The sequence below is a fragment of the Neofelis nebulosa genome, chromosome 13 (genome assembly GCF_028018385.1).
Source record: "Neofelis nebulosa isolate mNeoNeb1 chromosome 13, mNeoNeb1.pri, whole genome shotgun sequence".
NCBI lineage: Eukaryota > Metazoa > Chordata > Mammalia > Carnivora > Felidae > Neofelis > Neofelis nebulosa.
The window spans coordinates 84514910-84535100 of record NC_080794.1 but is presented as its reverse complement, the minus strand read 5'-3'; the positions used below and the strand labels follow the sequence as shown (position 1 = coordinate 84535100).

The window sequence follows — 20191 nt, the reverse complement described above, 5'->3', positions numbered from 1 at the left end:
GGCCGTGTGCTTACGAGGGTCCCATGCTTGGTTTAATGCCCAGCTTAAAAGTCTCAGTGATTTTTGAACAAGGGACTCTGCGTTGTCATTTTGAACCGGGCCCTACACGTTATGCAACCTGTCTGAAGCCACTTTCCCCAGGCAGTCGCTGAACTGGCGGCAGTGTGCTTAATTTCTGGTCCACATCCATTTAGCTTTCGGAAGAACCAGAGGTGGAACTTGGGTCTTCTTAGCACATGACTCAGCCGACTGCGCTGTCCAGAGTCAGTGTCCGACACAAAGGAAAGGTGGGTTCTTTGGCTCAGAGAAGTAAACTCAGCTCTGTCTTATACATAATTGTCCTCACATGTAATTCCAAATAGAATTGCCCAAACTTCTACAAACTTGGTGGGGCACCTCCGAAGACCATAAGAGAGTGCTGACCTCCCAACACCTGACTTCGATGAGCGAGATCGGGGTGAGCAAACTACAGCCTGTGGATCAAATCCGGCTTGCCACCTGGTTTTTATAAATAAAGTTTTATCGACACACCGCCACCCCCATTCACTTACGTATTGTCTATGGCTGTTTTCGCGCTACGATGGCAGAGTTGCCAATTTGCGAGAGATGGTAAGTCCAGCAAAGCCTAAAATATTTACCGTCGGGCCCTTTACAGAAGAAGTTTGCCAACACCTCTCTAGCTGTTAGAATTGCTAAGTTTCCAGAATACACTAGCAGCCTTCTGAAAACACAGCTTGTAACAATAATGTTATACCCTTGGGATAGGAAATGATTACGTAGACATAAACCATAAGTGAAAAAGATTGGTAAGTTTGGTTGCATTGAAATAAAAAGTTCTACATGACAAAAGCCACCGTCAGCGAGGCTAAAAAACAGGCAGCTGGCTGGGGAGAAAATGTGTTCCAAACTTTAAACAGAACGCAATGCAGATGAGTTGAAGAAATCCTGAAAAGCCAAGAAAAGCAGAAAAAAGCAGGCAAAAGGTATGTGTAGAAAATTCTAGAAGAAATAAAAATGACCAAAACCCGTATGAAAAGACACTCCCATTTAAAAATCGGGAATATGCAAATTAAAACAAGATGCGGTTTTTCGCCCCTACGATGGGCAAGCGATGTTGAAGTCTGATAGTTTCACATAAACACGGTTGCCGGAATATGCACATACACCCTGCTGGTGGCAGGATAAGTGGGTGCAACTGCTTTGAAGGCATAAGGCCCAGAGAGACTTTCAAAGACGTGCCAGGGAAGCAGGCATGAGGAAGTGCAAGGCAGCATTGTGTATAACGGGGAGGGGGGAAATGAACCAAAAGTAGCATCTACGAACAGTGGACAAATTCAGCTCCTTTGTTTCCTCTCTTTGGCATTTCTTAGCCAGTTTTGTAGCCAAAGAGGCAACATTTGCATGACGGGCCCTCTTCCCCTGTGCATCCTTGTCTCTCCGTGACTTCTTTACCAGAGCTGACCCGCAGGTCATACTGGACCTGAGCCTGTGGACAAGCGCCCTCCAGCCCTGCACACTTGGAGGAGCACAGAGCACCCTTCCCCTCAGTGGCCAGAATGGTCCGTCACTGTGTCGGTGTGGATGGTGGAGACGCAGAGGGCCCTCACCAGGCTCCAAGGTAAACTTGGCCTTACGTGGTCAGAGCAACGTGCAGTCCCATGCAGTCCATGGGAATGCATGGATGCTGTTACTTACAGCTCTGGGTTTAAGTTCCTGCTCCTTCTCTCACTGCCCGTGGGGCCCTGAGCTCCAAAAGTTCCCATCTTGAGCTTTTATCACTCTTCTCTAAGATGACACGTGTCCCTGGCGAGGAACTGAGATGCCATATGAAAACACCCAGCACAGGGCCTGGCGCCTCGAGGACCCACCTGGGGCCGGCCACGCGTGTCCTGCGTAAGGTCCAAGAACCGTTTGAGAGCTCCGAGCTGGGCCAAGCGGGAAAATGAATCTCTGCCCAAGTTGGAGCTGGGGCCTCTGCCTTTTGCTGCATTTCAAGGTTACGAAAACCCAACCCTCAAAGGCCTCCTGTCGAGCAATCCTCGGAGGCTCCTGCCGTTCTGCATCTAAACTTCAAAACAGAAGGAACCTCAAGATGCATTTTCTATAAGCTCCTTTTTGCAAGAGCTGGGCTCTTGCAGTTGGTTTTGAGTGGCCCCGACAGTCTCTTCACACTCAGCGAGACTCTAGGCTGGAGTCTGCAAAAGGAAAGATGCGTAGACTTGGTGCCTCTGGGTGGGTGATGTCTTCAAAGGGGCATCAAACACTCTTGATGGGCATTACCTCTGCAGAGGGGGACTGGGGACCCGGGGTGAGAGGGAGCATCACTTTGCTGGCAAAGCTTTTCATACTCTGCAGTCACCCTCCCCCGTCCCCATTTACAGAAATTTATCATCATCATCATCATCATCGTCGTCGTCGTCACCATCATCACCATCATCATATTTTATATGCTTAACAAAAGAAGAGAACGTTGGGTTAAAATGGTGCTGTAAGATTCTGCTTCAAATACCCTGACAGCTTCCCTTCTGCAAATGCTTAGAATAGAACAGAAATAAAAGACTGACACATCACAACTTGTGGGGTATGGCAAAGGCAGCACGCAGAGGACAATTTATAGCCTTAGCTGTAAATGAATTCAGTGTTTGACTCAAGTACCGAGAAAGAACTTTGAAGTAAGTCTGCAGAAAGGAAGGATGACACATGTGAGACCAGAAGTTAATAAAATAGTGCAAAAAAATAACCAGTGGTTACACCTGAGAAACACGTGAGCAGGGAAGGGTCTGGAGTTCATTACAATTTTTTACTGGCATAGATGACTTCAGCAATAAATGCATCATAAACACTATTACTCAATAATTGCGTGGTTATTTGTTTACCACCTGCCTTCCCTGGGATGCTATATGTTCTACGCTTGTCTATCCCCACAGTCTGACTCTCGAGAGGTGTTCGTTAAACATGCGCAAGTTGAATTCGGGGGTGGAGTTCTAGCCCTGTCATCAACAGGATCTTTGAGCAAGTTATTTAACTAATCTGAACGTCCCCTTCCCAGTCCGTCAGACGGGGAGCACAAAACCCCCCTCACACGGCTGTGGCAAGAAACGCGTGATGTAATGCTCTTGAAGGTCTTTCTGGTACGATTCCTGCACAGGGTGAAGAGTCAATGACTGGAGCGAGGTGTAATTATGAGTCAGAGAACTGGCTCAGACATAAGAGTGTATAATCTGCTTGCCAGGCAGCCCCTAGCTCTCTGAAGGGCAGCACCTGGTGCTGCTGGAAGGTTCCGAAGAGGCAGGCTTGAGTGGGAAGGGAAAATCTGGCCAAAGGGAATCACGGTGGTGGGGGAGGTCCCAACGAGATGACCAGTGCCAGTGACAAGCCTGAACTGGGTTGAGGATGGCAGTTGCACCCACCCCTGCCCTGCTCGCTCTGGATCCCTTTTGCTGGAATTCTCTTCCCCAGACTCTTCCATGGCTCCGTCCTTTTGGCATATGGGTCTTGACTCAGCGTTGCCTCTGTTCCGGCCATTTGCCCTTTTGCCCTAAGATCCAGCCCCTTCCTTTCCCTGCCCTGCTATGTATCACAGGCCCCGGGGCGGGGGTGGGGGGGTGGGGGTGGGGGATGAGTTTTCCAGGCTTGCTTGCCCACTGGCCTGTGGCTAGGTTTGGCCATTGGGAGGTGCTGGCAACAGACCAGAGGGCGGGAGAAAGGGACGAGCCAGGGTGGTTCTAGCCCTTCTTCCCTCTCTGCTTCAGGGACCACGTCCAGCACCTGCTTTGTCTCCCTGTCGTCCAGAACCCACAGGCCAGCCCTTCCCAGTACGGTGTCCATTCCTGGGCTCTGGGACATCACTTCTTCTCTTTGTCTCCATAGGGTTGGTAGTAGCTGCCTGTTACTGCTCATTGCTGGTTCGCCTCCCCGTCCCGCCTGTCTCTTCTGCTCTCCTCGCACTTCTGTGACTAGTCCTTGACGGTAAAATCCTTCTACGGAGCTACCTGCTGTGCACTCTGCTTTCTTGATGCGCTTGATGCGAAATATCTGGTGTAAAATACCTGGGATTCCGTGGCTTTGCTTTACAATTACTCCTGTAACGCATCCAGTTTGGGAATAACTCAAAATTTTAAATTTCCTTTTCCAGAGTCATCAGAGCGGTTAAGAAAGGTCAGAGATCACGAATTCCTTAGAGTGCTTTGTTCCGCTTGAAGGCCATCGGTCCTGGGAGGCCCCCGTTCTCCATTAAGTGCTCAAGTGTGTGTACTCATCGGGAAGAAATGGAACAGAGAGGCCATCACTCAGGTTCAGCAATGACCTGACAACATGGGCCGTGCACACAATCCATTCCAAATACCAATAAACACGTAATTACGGCATCGGAGGCCGGCGGGACTCAGCCAGCTTGGGTGGAGCCTGCAGTTCTAAGCCATCTCTAGAAACACATGGGAAGGCTGAAGCCTCTGTGTTTTGAACTTCAAGGCTGCCACATGCTGAACAGTCATTTCCATGTGGATGTGCCACAGCATTAGAATTGTTTGGAAATATGCATTGGATACTTACTCTTCAGGCAGCTTCTCTCCAGTGCCACTGCCTCTATCTCAGGGCTCTTCCCTTCTGGTCTGGACCCCTCCCAGCTTCCTACTGGGTCTCCTGCTGCCAGAATACCCCTCGTCTCCCCCAGGTCCCTCCAAGCCACCCTACACGGCATCATGAGAACCGCCCGTCCCAAATGCTTAGACGGCCGAGTCACTCACCCACCTGATGCCCTTGAATAACTCCCCATTGCTCGCAGGATAATTTCCTGATTCTTTAGCACAGCGCTCAAGGTTACTGCATGGTCTGTCCCCGACTACCCCCCTCGGTCGACATGAACCGTTCCCTCTCAATGTGGGCTTTAAACACAACTTTTCTCATGTTTCTGCCACTGCACCTGCTCAGTTACCCCTCCGTATCTTCGCTCATGCTCCTCCTCCCTCCTAGAATACTCTTTCTTTTCTTTTCTTTTCCTTCTGGCGCTAACTCCTACCTCCCTCTCCCCTCCCCCACTCAATTTTAAGATAAAATATTTGGTATCTAAGAGATGTCTCGTCCTACTGAGCTTAAGAAACGAAGCATCCCGATGCAGTCAAACCTCTCTGTACTTCCCAATCCCACAGCTCTTCCTCCCTTCCCCCCAGGTAGCCGCTATTTTGAATTCAGGGTTTTATAATTTCTTTAAGGATCTGTATACATTCACGTGCGTGCTCATCCCTAAGCCATTCACGCTGTTGCTGAGAATGTTTTAAGACCTCGTATAATTCTGCTGCTGAAACCAGTGCTACACTCTCTGTTAGCTAACTTGAATTTAAAAAAATAAATAAATACAAACCCTTATATAGATGATATCATATTCTATGTATTCTCCAGCAACTTGCAACTTTTGGCTACTATCATGTTTTTGAGAGGTTCCGTGTTATAAGCCTTAGTCAATTCACTCTCAGTCCTGTCCGATGTTTCGGTGTATGTGAAGGCGTGTATGTGTTTACATCGGTTCTCTTATTGAGGCCATTCAGGTTGCTTTTAATTTATCTTCTTCCTTCCCTCCCTCCCTCCCTTTCTTCCTTCTTTTCCTCTCCCCCTCTCTTTCTCTCTCTCTTCGCTCACAAACCTTACTGCTGTGAACACCATCAACATATCTCCTCATGCATATGGGCAAGAGCTCTTCAAGGGTACCATGATCCTGCAGAAATGGAACTGAAAATCAGCGGGCAAGTAAAATTTTCAATTGTACTAGGTGTTGTCAAATAATTTGCCAGACGATTGGAGTCGTTTATGTGGCTCATCAGTGGCCCATAAAGAAAATCCCCTTCAGTCTACATGGTTGCCTCAGCTCTGTAACAACACATTTAAAAGATTTGGGGACAATCTCGTTATGCTTGTGATTTGGCATTCCCTGATTATAAGTGGACCGTCATGTTTCCCATTATGTGAAACGTCTGGGTAACTTTTGCTCGCATTTCTTTTATTCTTCTAAGGATTTTTGTAAATGATCGGAAAAAATCAAAAATATATTTTGGATAAGAATCTGTTTTGGGTTATATATATTGCTAATATCTTTTCCCTGTTTGTGGTTTGTCTTTTTCTGCTTATGGTATCTTTGATTAGCAGGAATGTTTCAAGTTTTGTCGAATTATTCTATTTTTTTCTCCTAGTGTTTATGCTTATGTCTTTTTTCCTCCATGTAATCTGAGGCAAGGATCAGATTTCTTTCCATCTGGATAACCAATTCCCGAGCGCCATTTATCAGTCAACCCTTTCTTTACTTTACTTTATGCCAACTTTTCCAGTTGAATAAAAGCAGTGATCACAGACATCCTTGACTTATTCATCTTTTTAAAAGGAGTGCTTTTAAATGCTTTACCTGCAATTGTGATGCTTATATAGATTTTTAATTTATTCTTTCTATCAAGTTAAATAAACTGCCATCTTTTTCTAGATTGCTAAGATTTTTTTTTTTTTTAATTTTTTTTTCAACATTTTTTATTTATTTTTGGGACAGAGAGAGACAGAGCATGAACGGGGGAGGGGCAGAGAGAGAGGGAGACACAGAATCGGAAACAGGCTCCAGGCTCCGAGCCATCAGCCCAGAGCCTGACGCGGGGCTCGAACTCACGGACCGCGAGATCGTGACCTGGCTGAAGTCAGACGCTTAACCGACTGCGCCACCCAGGCGCCCCTAGATTGCTAAGATTTTATCGTAAATGTTCAATTTTGTTTGATGCCTTTGTCTGCAGTTAATGAGGTGCCAATTTAATTTTTCTTTAAATCTTAGTATAGTGAAATTATCAACTGTTTGCTAATAAGCCATCTTCACATTCCTACGATAGACCCAACTTGATGATTATGCATTATTATTTTGTAGTCATTGATCGATTTGGATCGCAAATATCCCATTGAGTCTTTCGCATGAGTCCCATTGAGACTTTCGCATGAAACTTGTGAACAACGTTAGCCAATGATTTTCCTTCCCCTACTGCCCCTCCCTGGTTTTATTATCGAGGTTATAGTAGCCTCACAAAATGGTTTCTCTTTTTCTATTTTCTAGAAGAGTTCATATAAGATTGGAAGTCGAAAGAGGGTAGAATTCTCTGGTAAAACAATCTGGGCCTCGCAGATGGTTTTTAAGTAAGTATTAAGCCACTTTATTTAGTGGTCATAGAACTACTCAGATTTTCTATTTGTTCTCGGATCACTTTCGGTAAGTTAATTCCTGAGGACTTATGACAGAGCTCAGAGGCCGTACCCTGCGGAAAGACTTCTGTGACCACTGCTTGCCTTCGTGGGTTAAATTATTCTCCTGTTAACTCCTACGTAGCATTGACATCCGTTCACTCAAAAAGTATTTATTGAGTGTGTGCTATGCGTCCTGTTCTATACGCTAGGGAAACAACAGTGAACACAGCAGGCAGCAATCCTTGTTTGCACAAAATGTACATTCTAGAAGGGGCGGGCAGGCAATAAACAAAATAAATGAATGAATTAAATGCTATCCCAGAGAGAAAAGCCCAAAACGAAAGGATGCCAAGGCAGGAAGGGCCATAAGTTGTAATACACGGTCAGAAATGTCACTGTGTACGTTCCTTCGTATAAGGGATACTTATTTGTGGGTGCTAGGCACTGGGATTACGGCAGAGGACTAACTAGACAAGCCTCTTGCTTTTGTGTTTGTATTTTAGGGGGAGACAAGTAACAAATAAATAAAAATCAGATCAGAATTATAGCTACTGCTGAAAGAGATCAGCAGGTGCTTTGACCGAGAGAGTCAGGGAAGCCTGCATTGAACGGGGTGTTGAGGGCAGACTCTTGGAGAGGGTGGCCTTGAAGCTGGGACCTGATGGAGAGAAGCAGGCAGTTGTATAGGGTGTCATCCTGAAATGACCTGCCCCCCCCCCAATCTTTCCCACTAGACTATGAGCCCCTCGAGGGAAGATATGCATTATTCCCGTGGGTGTCCCCGACCTACCACAGGGCCTGTGTTGTAGATGCCCCAACAAGGGGAAGCAGCGAAAAGCATTTGAAAACTGATGTTAACCAGCTGTAAGAATCTGTTTATAAAGCAAATTGCCATCATCGATTCAACAAATACGCATTGTGCCCCGGGGCTGGGTTACCAGGTGAGGAGGACCTCCCCTCGAGGTGTCACAATCTCGAAGGGGGACAGACCGGGGTGATCTCGTTCGCGACAGACAGCAGGCCCCAAGCAGCCCCCAGCACGGTGAGGCTGGCCTGCGGGGTGGCAGTGAGCCGGGGGCTGGGCCTCCACACAGCCGGCGTGGCACAGCCCTGGTGTGCCAGGCCCCGGGGGATGGAAGGATGGATACAGTGTCAGAGCTGGCCTGGGTCCTCCTCGGCCCGGGGTCTTCGAGATGGATCTGAGCCGTGACCAGACCACGGGAAGGGGAGCACACAGAGCCCGTCCGCCGATTTCTTAATGCTGGCGGGACACGAGCCAGCCCTGTTGGGAACACGACACTGCAGACGTTGCCTGGGCATCCAAACCTGCACATTCCAAGTCACCGGGATGTCCCGAGGCCCGTTGGTTGCGGCCATTTAAATCCCATAAGCACTTGCTTCCTCGTCTCGGGAAGCTGGGTGGGACTCCTGCGTTGATCTGCACTCTGAGAGGCAGGAGAGTGTCCCCCCTCTGAGATATGCCATCAAAGCCGTGACAGCATCTGGAATTAAGAGGGCAGCCCCACGTTTCTTCATTTTGTAGCCCTGTCCAAGTCGCTTTGTGCAGCTGTCCTCAGAAGGGTCAGAAATGTGTTTATGTATCATTTGGCTAATGCTTTGTGAGGGAAGCAGACATTTGGAGGAGTCAGGAAAACCAGCTTTAAAAATACATAAATAATAACAGCATCTTGCTTCCATATTTACTCACACTTTCGCAAGTAAGCATGGGTTTCCGAGAACTTAGAACCTGCTAATTTCTTCCAGGTGCTATTCAGGAGATATTAGGTGTATTGAAAAGAACAGAAGTCTCCTCTACTAGAGCGAAAATTAAAATGAACTCTCCAACTATCTTTTTTCAAGTTTATTTATTTCTCTTGAGACAGAGAGAGAGAGAGAGAATAATGTCAGTGCAGAGCCCCTCGTTGGGCTTGAACTCATGAACGAACCCCAAGATCGTGATTTGAGTCAAAACCAAGAGTCGGATGCATAACTGACTGAGCCACCCTGGGGCCCCAGAATCTCCAGCTACTGTTCTCTTTTATTTTATTAAAAAAAATTTTTTTTCAATCTTTATTTTTGAGAGAGAGACAGAGTGCGAGTGGGGAGGCACAGAGAGAGAGGGAGACACGGAATCCGAAGCAGGCTCCGGGCTCCGAGCTGTCAGCACAGAGCCCGACGCGGGGCCTGGACTCACAAACTGTGAGATCGTGACCCGAGCCGAAGCTGGACGCTTCACCGACTGAGCCGCCCGGGCACCCCTCCAACTACTATTGATGGAGAAAGTAATGGACAATTTAGGACAGAACCTGAAGAACTCCAAAGGCGCAGGATCGAGCAGGTACCTTCTCAAATACTCCAGGTATCCACTGCCACTGTTGGGTCAAACCAATCTTGGCGCACAAGCCGTCTCCGGATTCCTACAGGAACCGCTGGGAGCCGCACGGATGCCCCGAATGCTGGACTCAAGGCCCTCGTCAGCAGCATGCACCCGTCTGGGACCCTCCTGCAGGAGGGACCTTGGCTGACCACCTTGCGGCGGGCCACGGTAGCCATCCACGCTGGCTCCCGGGCCCCCCGGGGATCAGGCCATCTCCTGCTTAGCAGCAAGAGAACAACGAGGTCATAGAAGGGACAGTGTTCCTAAAAACGTTCAAGACAGAGTCTATGACAGTCGCTGTTTTTCTTTTTTCTAACTTTTCTCCTTTTTGCCTTGCAACCATCACCAACTGGTATCTTTAGGAGGCTTGCAGTCTGCCTTTTCTTCTACCTAAACTTAGTTGGAGTTTTTTTCTCCTTAAATAGCTTTATTAAATAAGCCTCACACGTGAAAGTGAAGCAACATCTATCCTACCCCGTCGGGCTCTCCTCTTCCCTTCTTCACGGGGCTCGCCATTGCCGTGCAGCTGGTGGTTTGCAAACGAGTCTTTGTTTGTGACCACGCTTCAGCTAGGTGTCCTGGTTAGGGCTTGTCAGGTATAGTTAGCCCCCTGCTTTGATGGGGAAACTGAGGCCCTGAGAATTTGATTAGTCATCTAGTCCTGTTCTCTCCTTCTCCATCCCCACTGCTGTCACCATAGAGCAGATGTCACCCTGCTGTCCTTGCACTCGGAGTCCACAGTGATCCCATCCCTGGCCTCCAGGCATCCAGATGTATCCGTTTCTGCTCCTCCGTGGCCCGGGGCCAGCTAAGGAGCTACTGCCATGGTGGCAGATGGGACCGTGTGCCGTCATCCTGCAGGGCCGCCGGAGGGAGGGACTGGGTATTAGTCCTACCCGTAGCTGCTGCCTGCACCAGCCGAAGCAGAGTAAGGGGCACAGCGAATGGCTTTGAACTCAAGCGAATGCAGGAGAAAAGACCTAAAAAGGGAAGGAGGGCCCCAAGTTTGTTTGGTGACTTGGGAACAGAGCTAAGGGGAGACGCCAGGCCCCTGACTCCTGGTTTAGGGTCCTTCCCGTGCCATCGTGACCCCTTTCCGAGCTGCAGGAGGGTTTTGAATTTTGTCAAATTACTCTATTTGCTTTGAAAACCTTGATGCAGAGGGGCGCCTGGGTGGTTCAGTCGGTGAAGCGTCAGACTTCGGCTCGGGTCATGATCTCGCGGTCCGTGGGTTCGAGCCCCGCGTCGGGCTCTGTGCTGACAGCTCAGAGCCTGGAGCCTGTTTCAGATTCTGTGTCTCCCTCTTTCTCTGACCCTCCCCTGTTCATGCTCTCTCTCTCTCTCTGAAAAATAAATAAATGTTAAAAAAAAATTAAAAAAAAAGAAAAGAAAACCTTGATGTAGAATAATTTTTTTTCTTTTTTCTTTTCTTCCCTCTCTCTCTTTGTTTTTTTACAGCCATCAATTTACAGAAGGGTGATGGGTCACCCGGGTGGCTCAGTCGGTGAAGCGTCTGACTCTTGGTTTCCGCTCAGGTCATGATCTTGCGGCTTTGTGAGTTCCAGCCCCGCATCAGGCTCTGAACTGACGGCGTGGAACCTGCTTGGGATTCTCTCTCTCTCTCTCTCTCTCTCTCTCTCTCTCTCTCTCTTTCTGCCCCTTCCCCACTTGCACTGTCTCTGCCTCAACATAAACAAGTAAACTTAAAAAAATTAAAAAAAAAGTGATCACTGGTGAGATCATGACCTTCTGGGTGAAGGCAAAACCCATCAAGTGCCCACCTCGGTCCTTGCCTTTAACTGCAACTGGGGGAGGTAAAGTGGGGGTGTGGGGGGGGTGGCGGCAAGACTCTTCCCGTGGAGAAGCTGTCCATGCAGCTTCTGGAGGGTAAGCCCCTCGGCGTCCACCTGCCTTAGAAGCCAGGCCCTCCCTGGGACACCCTGCACCCCGGCCCTGGGCCGGTCTCATGCCACAGTCTCTTCGGACACACAGTGCTGTGTGCTGTGGGGTCACCAGACTGCGCTCCCAGCATGCAGCCCCTGTCCCCGGGGCCCCGGGATCTGACATCCACAACTGCAGGCGACCACAGCCCCACCTTCTTCTTTGCCGGCTACTCACATCGGACCAACGCTTTTTGTTTCTTCTTCTGAGATGGCCATCTGTGGGATTAAGCGGACTGGTCATTTGGGGAAGTATACAAATGTTAAAAATATGTAAAAAAGAAAAAAAAAAGAATCTCAACCAGGTTTTTAAATGGAGCCATTGCCTTCAAAACCAAGCCAGGAGCTCAGTGGGTGCTCCATAAACATTTGTGCAGTGTGTGAATGAAAATGTCAAATCCTTGAACCATAGGCAGGGAAAATGATCACAGGGCAGCTGACTTGTGAATTCTCTATTTTAGCTTGTTCTTGCTTTAAGAGAAGTGCATGTGCCAATGTTAATGTTTAATATCTAGGAAGCTCCGAGTTCCAGCCTGAGGCTAACGAGAAATATCAGTGACTCTGGAGAGATTCATTGAAGTGACAGCAGAAAAAGGATAGGAATGGCTTCTGCCCCAGGGTCTGCAAGGAAATCCCAAGATGCTTCGTGAAATGCTCTCCATGATGTTATTTCAAAAGGCTTTTCCCCTTATTTAATTCCTTGTGCCGTTTTGTTTCCTTCTTTATTCTGTCATTCCGTTGCTCGAGACTCCCAGCTCCCATCACCCCTCATTATTTCCTGTATTCTGGGTTTGCTTCAGACCCCCAGGGCCTACACTGCATAATGCATCTCGGGCTGTGACCCGAATCCAGGGAGCACAGGGCAAGTTGAGAGAGGAGAGAAAGAGAAACCAGAAAGCCACAGAGGGGAAGGAGAAAAGGAAGAGGCAGTTTCTACCTGCTCGTCCCGCCCCACCCTGCTGGTCATAGGGTCTCTCTCTCTCTGTCTCTCTCTCTCTCTCTCCACAACACGGCTGCAGCCACAGGAGAGACAGTGGGTGGGAGGATGTTACTCGCCTGGCATCTGATGTGCTGGCCATGAGCCCTGGGTAGCCAAACACAGGGACACACAGCCTCTCTACACGCTAAGGCTTTGGTGTGAGCTGCATTCCTGGGTGGCTGCCTCAGTTTCCCCGCTCAGTACTCCAGGTCTTAGCCCAGTCCTGACAACTGTCCAGAGCTGCAGGAATCCTCAGGGGGGACTTGGCATCCCTTAGGGCCTTCCCCACCCACCCCTGGCCAGCCCAGACAAAGCGGTCTCCTACGTAGTAGAGTTAAAGTCCCTTTAAATGTCCTTCTGACCCCCGCAGGCTAGTGTAGAGTTCTGAGGTTCCTGCGCGCTTCAAACCCAGGCTCATGGTGTGCGTGTGTGAGGGCGTGTGTGTGCATGCACATGTGTGTGCAAGAGGCTATCGAGTGTCTCTTCCCCATCCTCTTTAAAAAAATTTTTTTTTAACATTTATGCATTTTTGAGACACAGAGAGAGACAGGGCACGAGCAGGGGAGGGACAGACAGAGGGAGACACAGAATCTGAAACAGGCTCCAGGCACAGAGCCCGAGGCAGGGCTCGAACCCACGAACCATGAGATCATGAACCTGAGCCGAAGTTGGACGCTTACCCCACCGAGCCCCCAGATGTCCCCTTTCCCCTTCCTTCCACTTCCAGGGAAGGAGCAATGCCTCCCAGCTTCTCCCCAGCGCGTGAAGAGGGAGTTACCACATTCTCTCAAGTGTCCTGGGGGGAGAGGAGGCGTCCACACGGGATGGGATTGTCACGGTGGTCTGGCCACTGTTGGGGCAGAGGGAAGAGAGTGGCATCTGGAGAACCTGAGTCCGGGTCCTGGTCCTCGTGTGTGTGTGTGTGTGTGTGTCCCTATGCACGGTTCCTCACCAATCCGGGGCTCAGCTCGCACACCTCTAACACCGAGGCGCTGCTGACAACCGGCTTCTCAAAGCTTCTGGCAGCTTCGAACAACACTGGGGCAGCGGCTGCCTAGTGGGCGGAGCTCAGACCCCCAAACCAGCCCCCGCTCCTCTGCCCTGGGGACCAGGCAATCTAGCTTCAAACAACCTCTCCTTTAGAGAGCGGGACTAGCTGTTCGTGAACAGGCAGCGGAGGCTGACGAGGGGCGGCCGGCCCTCTGACACGAGCAAGCAGGGTCGGCTGCCGGGTGGTGGCTGCCTCCCACACTTTGATGCCCTGGCACAGGGCCTGGACCCCAGCCCTGTGGGCCTCTTCCTTTAACGACAATAGGAGCAGGTACGAGTGGATGGGACTCCTTTGAGCTGACACATACTAAAGGCCCGGGTGCTTCTGGAAACATCCAGGGAGGAATTGTAGGGGGTCAAAGCTGCAGCCAGAATCAGAACTGGAAACCCCTGTGTGACATTAATTACCCCACTTGGAGATAAGAGCAGTGCTTCCCAGGAAGCCTTTAACATCACGCCCCTGACGACTCAGGGCTGCGCACGGGGAGAACGAGGCTCGTCAATTATGCATGGCCCAGGCGTGCGACGCGATGGTGTCAGCTCGGCCCTGAGTGGTCGGGAGCTGGGGCTGAGCCTCGGACCACGATCCCCTGGGAGGGGAAATGGGATGTGGCTCATCTCCAGGCTGCCCCTCCCCACCTGGGCTGTGCCTCCCCTCGGGAGTGACTCAGAGTGAGAAAGAAATCATTTGAGTGGTTGAAGGTCAAAAAGGGAAAATAATTGTCGGGAGTTGTGCGCATCACCGGGCTGGTTAACGCGGGAAGGTGGAGCGGGAAGAGCTGGTTTCTCCGGGTTTGCTGGGCCCCCTGCTTGGGTGTGCTGTACCCAGGGCTTGGAGGTTTGTGCTGGAAAAGCCATGGAGAGTCTGCTCCAAGCTGTCAGTTTGCCCATAAGGATGCATAGAAGGCGAATGTGATCCCCGCTGCCACCCGCCCCCCCCCCCCCCGCCCCCGCCTTCAGGGTTGCACAGCGGGTGCATGGAAGGGTAAAACATTGTGGAACAGAGGGGGCGCACGGAAGGGCTGCTTGGGGGAGAGCCCAGGATGTTGGGCGGGGGTGGAGAAAACAGTTGCTTCTCCAGCTTTTGTGGCATCACACGCCCTGGGGAACCTGAATGTCTGTTACTCCCTCCCTGCCAGCCAAACTGTTAAGGGCAGTGGAGCCCGCCAGGCCTTGCCTCCTGTCTCCCCCGCCCCCCAGCCTGCCTTGAGGGTTTGGAGAAGGAAAGGAGTGGAAGAGTGAGGAAGGAAAGAAGCAGACAGGTTGGGGGCAGCAGAGAGCGGAAATGACAAGGACACGTGATGGGGCAGACCTCGGCAGAGGGGACCACATCCTCCTCAAGGGGCAGGCTCTGAATTTGCCAAGCATTATTCCCTCTCTGGCCTGCACTGCCCCATTTGGGCAATAAAGGATGCTGGACCCCCCATCTCAGACTTTTCCTGGGCAGATATTCACTGATTCTGTCTTCTCTGGGGGGCGTTCAGGTGGTTCTCCGTCACCTCTCCTGTCCCAGCCGTGCCCCTGGAAACTGGGGAGCTCAGTCCTGACCCCAATGCCCCCGCTCAAGGCCCCCACCCCCAAGAGGAGAAGAAAGGGCCCTGCACCAGCTCTCTAGGCCAGCGTCAGAAGGTTGAGGTGCTTTCTGTCCCCCCTGGGGCTTGGCCTCAGTTGTAAACACACAATGTTTAGAAAGGTTCTGCGTGGGTTTTTCACCTTCGAGTAACACCTGGGCACCCTGTGTCGTGGCATGTACCCCAGGGTGGTGGGGGTGGCGTGGTGCCATGACAGGCCCCACCTGGGCCTAGCCTGCTGGTGCCCCTCCAGCCTCTCCAGCCACCGGTGAGGCTTGCTTTGCTGTCTCCTTGCCCAGAAGAGGAAACCAAGGCCCGGTCACAGGGTAGTGGGTGGCAGGGCTGGGGCTGCGACCTGGATCCTCTTGTCCCAAAACTTTCCTTACGCCTGACAAACGTGGGGTCCACAGGCCCTGTAGGAACCTCTGGCTACGGCCTGCAGACACCGTGCTCGGTCTTGTAACCAGCGGTGACAAGCCTCCCTGGGCTCACAGGGCGGGCAAGTCTGGCTGTCCTACTGCCTGGCTGTGGAGGCCACTTGATGGGGCTCTGGGGAGCCTGGGGCCATCTTGGTCCCGTCCTGGGTGGGGACCATGGTGGCAGGGGACGAGCACAGGAGGGGCTGCTTCTGGACAGAGGACGAGGGCCTTCCTGAAGAAATATCACCGCTTGGTCCTGGGGACCGTCTGAATAAGTCACTCTCTTGCCTAAAACCTCCAGAAGCCTTTCCATTTCTCCTGGTCCCTGGGACCTCACACTGAGTCAGCACGGCCTGGGGGCTGCCCTCCACGCCTCCTTGGCTGGAGCCTCCCGGGTGCAGACTCTCCCCTGGCCCCACCCGGCTTCCAGAGCCAGCCCACTGCTCCCTTCGGATGCTGCTGCCAGCCCCGCCTCTCCTTTCTGGCCCAGCCCTCTGCGCCTTGCTGGGGGACAGGACAGAGCCCAGCAAAGGAGCACCCAGCTCAGAGAGCAGCCTCAGGGCCTTCAGTGCCCACCCTGTCCCTGTGGTGCGGAGGCTGCCTCTGCAGGGGTTCCCTCCTGGTCCTTCATGAGGCCAGTGTCCAGCCTGGCATCCCGACGTCCGGGAGCCCACGAGTGCCCCAAACCATTTCTGTCCGAGGCCGTAGCCAGACCCCAGACAGTGGAGCCCTGCCAGGTGAGGGGAGAGGAATGACAGCTAGGGCCACATGGGAAAGAGGACAAAATGAGGGCGGGGAATGGTGGCCGGTGAGCGCTAGAAGGAGGAGAAGCTGGGGGCTGTCTGTCCGGGAATCTTCTGGGGCCCACGCAGGGGCTGGGGTGGCCCGGGGGCGGGGGGGCTTGTCTGATGAGCTCACTCCAGGGAAGTGACTTTCCGCGAATGTGCTCGGAACCAAGGCTGAAGGAAGCTCGGCTCTGTAGCGAGGAGGTCACATCGCCAAACTCAAGATGGGAGGAGATCTGGTGTCTGGAAAGAATACCATATTAAGGAGCAATTCTTCTCATGTTATAAGTCCATTAGGGAATTAAAAATCTGGGCTGTGACTTTAAAATATGGAATGGAATTTTCTTCGGAGCCTGCAGGTAAAAAAAAAAAAAATTTTTTTTTTTTCTGTAAATACTGAAATCTAATGAATCTAAATCTCCTCATCGAGGAAAATGTTCCCAGAGGTGGTTGCTGCTCCTTAACCGTCTCCTGACTTGCAGCTAGGATCATGTTTTCAGAAATGTTAACATAAAATCCGACAGCGTGTGCCCTGGGCTGGAACAGGGATCCGTGCTCCTGAGCGTTGGGGAGCACCTACTGTGTGCCAGGACCTACCCTGTGCTGAGCCAGGGGTGCGGGGGAGGGGAGGGAAGAAGGGTCAGGGCGACCAGCAGACGGCTGGGGTGGGCTCGCACCCCACAGCCCACAGCGGGTTGGGGAGACCGAGGTGCGTGTCGGGACACAGGGGCACATCTGCTGTCGTGAGCTGGGCCACCAGAGAGCGGCCGGAAGAGCCGGAGAAAGAGCCGCAGAGGCCCGCACCCGGCGGCGGGGGGTGGGGGGGGGGTGCTGAGGGCCCACCAGCCCACCCGGGACACCAGACGGAGCAGACGCCGCCGTGGGGACCCGGGCTCCTAACGATGATCTTTAATCGAGAAAGCTACGCGAGAATCCAAGAAGCCCGTAAAAATTTTATCGAGGCTTTTGACCAGAGTGGCAGAAATTCTAAAAACTCGTGTCTTGAGAGTCGTGTCAAACATCGACCTAGGATGTTTGATTTAATGCCACGCACAGTCTTGAAGGATGCTGGGTGAGTGTGACTGTGTGAGGTGTGTGTGATGTGGGAGGGGGAGTGGATGTGTGGGGGGGTTATGAGGTGCGCATATGATGTGATTGTGTGTGTGTGTGTGTGCGCGTGTGCCCGTGTGTGTGGTTGCTAAGCACTAAACCCGTGCACAGCGGATGCCCTCCAGGGAAGTCAGCGGGCCACAGGGTCCGAAGGGAAAGGAACCGTGCTGACCTCAGAGGGGGGGCAAGGGGGGGGAGGGTGGAGGAGGGAGGGGGGGAGAGGCAGAAGCAAATGAACACACTGTTTTGACCCCTCCCTCAAATCAGATAACAGTTTTCTCAACACTTGTACACAACTTGGTTGCATTTAAACCCTATCAACCAAAAGACATCGTCTTGGCAAAACCCCCACAGTGGCATCGAGGTTTGAGAACGTTGCAAGGAGCTTGTCGATCTGTCACAGAATCAATTCAGCGTTAGGAGACTGAATTTCTTGGCCCCCGACCCTGCCCCCGACTAGCTGTGTCACTTGTACAGTGACCTCACTGGTTTTCATTTTCTGCAGAATCTGCAAGATGTGGGAGTCTCTCTAGACCCCAGTGGATCTTCTTTTTTTTTTTTAAGTTCATTTATTTTTGAGAGAGAGAGAGTGTGAGTGGGGGAGGGGCAGAGAGAGAGGGGGACAGAGGATCTGAATCGGGCTCTGCGCGGACAGCGGTGAGCCCAACGGGGGGGCTTGAACTCATGGACCACGAGATCATGACCTGAGCCAAAGTCGGACCGAGTCACCCGGGTGCCCCTAGACACCAGTGGATCTTAACCCGAGTCTGTATGAGAACCACCTGGTGCTTTTCCCTCACGTGTGTGCCCAGGTCACCGTCCAGATCTACTGAGTCAGAACACCCAGGGTGGAACCGGGGACCTGGATGTCAAATAAGCCCTACATGCGATTTTAGCTGCGAGGCAAAGTTGGGACCCAGCTGTTTAGATTATTCTGGCTCCTGTAACAAACAGCCCCCCAAATCTCACTGGGTCAACATGACTGTAGTTCGTTCTTGGTCACGTAACCATCCAGGCACAGGCACCTGCAGCAATCCTCCAGTGGGGATTCGGCCACCCTGCCTCCTGTCTTGTGCCTCTGTCATTGTCACTGTCCTCTTTGGTCTCATGGGGTGCGGGGGTGGTCTCCATTCCGGTGAGCTGGAAGGGGAAGAGCGCAGAGGATCAGCGGAGCGTGGACCCCTCGGATGGGACGCAGTCACAGCGGCCACGTGGCCCCACCTTCTTCAGGGCGGCTTGGGAAACGTGGTCCGCAGGAAGCCGAGGACCCGGGTCTGCCTCAGCGGGTATAATCGTCGAGATTCTTTCAGGCAGCAGAGTTCCTGGATGGTTGTCCCTTTTGCTGCCACGGTCATCGGGACGAACCTCTGCAGAGCTCTTCCATTCGGCCTCCAGTTTCCTCTGCATCAGTGTCCCCCCCCCCCACTCCCCCCAGATGCCATGCTCCGTGCAGCAAATGCTACGCTGCATTTCTCATTCTTTCTGTCCCCCAAAGCACCCGGCAATGACTTTGCAAAGATGATGCACTCAAATGTTCACCGAGTGGATGACTTACATATGTGATTTTTCACAGACTCGTTAGCCCTGGGACGAAGGGCAGGAGCCCTGGGATCTGCAGACCCAGGTCCTAACCCGGTTCCAACTTTTATTAGGCTGTGGGTCCCTCCCCCCAAGCCTCAGTTTCAGTAAAATTGGCCAACAACAGCGCCAACCTCAGAAAGCTGTGGCGATGATGACTGAGCCTCTGGTCATGACGCTGAGCACACTACCTGGGTGACAGGTGTACCTCCGCCGGGGGTCTGCCCTGGGGGATCGCGCCGTCTTGAGACAGGCTCAGCGGAGGTCACATCCGCAGCCACCAGGACCTGGACAGATCAGCTCCATTTGTCTTTTTGCAAATGGCCTGCAAGTTTGGCACCGTGGAAAATAATATCTAGAAGGTTCGACAACTTTATCCAGGCGGCCCTGCCGACTCTTGAAATACTGGCAGGATGAGGGACGGCATAATTTCACTACGGAGTTCCTTACATTTATACGGTACTTGGTGGCGCACGTCAGTTTTTGACAGCTGCCGTCCTAGCTCAGGGCTCAGCCAACTTTCTCCATAAAGCGCCAGATAGTAAACATTGCAGGCTGTGTAGACCATGTAATCTCTGTCGCAACTACTCACTTCGCCAGTTTGGTGTGAAAGCAGCCCCAGACCGTATGTAAACAAATAAATATGGCCACGCTCCAATAAAACCTTATTTACGAGACAGGTAGCAGGCTGGATCCGGCCGGCTCGCAGCTCCACTGCAGGTTCAAGTTTAGTCATTTCGGCATCATGTGACTCTTTCTGCTGTAGCTGAGCGGACCGGAGGACAGTAACCCAAGACCAGGGACCCATCGAATTAGCTCCCCGGAGAAACGGAAGGACGGGGTAGGCCCATGAGGGTCAGTCTGCCTTGTTTGTCCTGCGTCCCAGTGCCTCCCAGTGCCCAGCACACGAACGGTGGCACTTTATAGACATTTATGACACGGAGCGCCAGATCGAGCCACTGGAGACTAGTCAGTCTATGGTGGACATTGAGACCGCAAGGTCGCATATCCCCCTGGCAGATCAAAAGAGAGAGAAAAGAGAGAAGGGGCGCGCGGAGAGACCACGTGGCCCAGGGAAGAGAGAGTCAGAGAGAGCCAGAGACTGAGGCAGAGAGAGGCAGACAGACAAACTCTGAGTCCTGATGACTTCCCAGCCCCACCTGAATTCAGCTCACCCTT

General features: G+C 51.9%; 1 long non-coding RNA gene across 1 annotated transcript; it reads left to right on the top strand.

Moving 5' to 3' along the window:
* Positions 1–3910: 3910 nt before the first annotated feature.
* On the top strand, positions 3911–6337 carry LOC131492475 (uncharacterized). The gene is made up of 2 exons (XR_009252059.1): positions 3911–3969; positions 4136–6337. It is a non-coding gene; the product is annotated as an uncharacterized LOC131492475 (long non-coding RNA).
* The last annotated feature ends 13854 nt before the right edge of the window (positions 6338–20191 follow it).